Source organism: Theobroma umbraticum, unplaced genomic scaffold, assembly GCF_002168275.2.
Source record: "Theobroma umbraticum cultivar Fairchild unplaced genomic scaffold, ASM216827v3 scaffold_30.0, whole genome shotgun sequence".
Taxonomy (NCBI): domain Eukaryota; kingdom Viridiplantae; phylum Streptophyta; class Magnoliopsida; order Malvales; family Malvaceae; genus Theobroma; species Theobroma umbraticum.
In genome coordinates, this window is record NW_018397254.1 from 8164303 (window position 1) to 8167066 (window position 2764).

Consider the following 2764-nt stretch of genomic DNA (forward strand, 5'->3'; position numbering starts at 1 on the left):
AAAAAAAAAAGAAAATTTCTTTTTTCTTTAACTTTTACTTGTACTAGTTAGAAATTTCCCCGTTTGGTAAGGTAAAATGTGAATAGCACACACAAGTGGCGATGTGGGGCTTTGGTTATTATGTGTTTTTGATGATTATAAATGATTCGTTAGTTACTCTGACCTTTGTTAAAAAACAAGTGGCTTTTCTGTAGATGAACATTTTGTCAAAGCTTTGTCCATCAAATTGTAATATTTTCGTTTTAATTTGGTAGTTCCATAATTCCATCGTTATCAACTTCCAATCATGCAATAGTTTTTAGTTTAAATTTTTTTATATTAATTTAAACAGTGTGTCTCCTTATAGAAACTTTTTTTGAGGAAGTTGTGTTTATTCACATTAAGGTCATTATCAACAAAAAATTTTACTGCTGTAAACAATTGGTTGGATGGAAAGACTGTGCCGTATTGGGTAGGCTACAAATTTTCACAAAAGCATGTGGTGGATTATTTGGATGAATTAAGAAAGGAGCATGATAGTTTTGATCGTTATGTGCAGCAGAATAATGATTAGTTGGGGAGCGGGCCACCATCTGTGTGAGCTGGATCTTTTTATGACGAACTGGCAAATGTAATTTGTACGCTAAGTTAAATATAAGTTTAGTTATGGGGGAGAAATCATCCAGATTTGGTTGTTATGTTGGAGCATCTGCACCGCCTCTATTCGTAGGACCTGCTGCGCTGTCACGCCATGATATGTGCTTTTGGACCAAAGGTGTTCTTCGCTGTTTCAACATGATTATTACTAATATATTTTCACGCCAATATCAAAGTCAGCAGCAAGATAATGTAAAGCAAATTACTCAAAGTTTTAATACGCTAGTGATTTAAGAAAGCACTTACCTTCATTATTTTGCTTCCCTACTGATTTAAGTAAGTACTTCCTTTCATTATATGCTTCCTACTGATTATTTCCTTTCAACTAAAACACTTAAATGATGAAATGACAAACTTTCATTTCTAGAACTGATATCAACAGGGAAATCCCATGTCAAATAAACCAATGGACGTGTTGATAATGAAATTGAAACTATGCAAATGCAAGCTACATCTCTATCTTGAGTTCCAACTTATAATTGTCGTGAGAGAAAGCCTTAATTTTGGGAGGGTCCTAGTCTCTAACCGAGATGATCAACTGGTTTTCACGTGTCCCTTTGGAATTGGTGGCCATTGCACATAAAGTTTGTACGTATTGAGAGAAGAAACTTTGCTTATAGATCAATCCAGTTTTAAACATGTCTCCTAACTCCCGTTTTTAACTTTTCCGCTACTGCAATTCTGGCCACTGCATTGCATGATCGTCAGTGCGGATTTTCATCTTAAGTTTTAATTTTTATGTCCCCATTTGGTTTAGACCCTTCTCTCTCTCTCTCTCTCTCTCTCTCTCTCTCATGATTGCATTAACATGGGCCCTTCCTTCTCACTTTGGATACTCTAGCTCTGCTTAGCTCCATTCATTTACTAGAGAATTAACAACACTGAAAGTTTGAATTAGATTTGTTCATCTCCGTTCCTAACTTCGGTTGGTTCTTACGCCTTCAATTCATCACCTAACACTTTCAACAAGATTTGTGCACGTCGTACAATTCACTAACACAACTCTTTTAAAGTTTCATGTGACACTCTTTAAGCCTTACGTGGGTTGCATGCCATTTCCAATCTTCCGTTTACACGTCTCATTGAAACAGTGAATGGGGTGCTATATGTTACAAACTCCATTACAACTAGCTAATTATTTGAATCTGAACGTGGTCTAAAGTTTTTTCAATGTTTATTATGTAACTTAATATACATGTAAGAGGGTTCAAGGGAAATCAGTAGTGCTTTCTTGGTTTCTGACATTGAATCTATCTGATGCACCTAAAAAAGCAGATTTATCTCAGAAATGGAAAAGAGGAAGAGAACGAGTAAAAATGTTTTGCTGCATTATGAAATATTTGTTGAAGCTGAGCATGAGAAGCGGCGAAGTAAAAGTGGCCCATAAGCAGCTTAGAGTTCAAGGGATTGAGAGGAGAGAGAGGAGGAAGGGCCCCGTCGGTTTAACGGTCGTCATCTCCAAAATATGAAATGATGTTAACTCGTTAGCCTCCTCCTGTTGGCCCGTACATTTCTTTCCAGATATTGAAAGGATATAAATCGACCTCCTCCTCCTCCTCATGAATTGAAGCCGACTTTTTATGCCCTCCTATTTTCTTAATTTCAACTGCAATATCATGTGTCTTAATCAAAACTACTGACGTCAAATTAAATGTCACACCCCCAACTCAGATCTTCACCCCTACGTCTCAGTTAAGGTCATAGTGACTCTCATAAGGAAAAAAAGGAAAAGTGCCATGAAGAAGGCTTGAGACTGAGATTTGTGATTGTAACATTTCATCTCTCTGCAAGTTGGGGAGGAAAAAGGGCTTGGGCCTTCGAGTTCGAGATTGTGTTTTTAAGAGTAAAATTTCACTCCAATTCAACTCTTTTGGATAGGATATATCATTCCCTAATGTGCTCAAACTCAAAACCTTTTTCATTACTAGCAAAAAGGGGTTGCCCTTTTTGAGCTTTCCAATTCTACCACTTAAAAAGGAAAAAGCTCTAAACTCTTGGAATATGTTTAGTCTTACTTTTTTTTCAATTTATTAACCTCTTAAAAGTAAAAATTAAATTAAATATAATTTTTAAAAAATTATTTACAAAATATTTTTTAAAAAATAAATTTAAAAAAAATTAAAGAAAA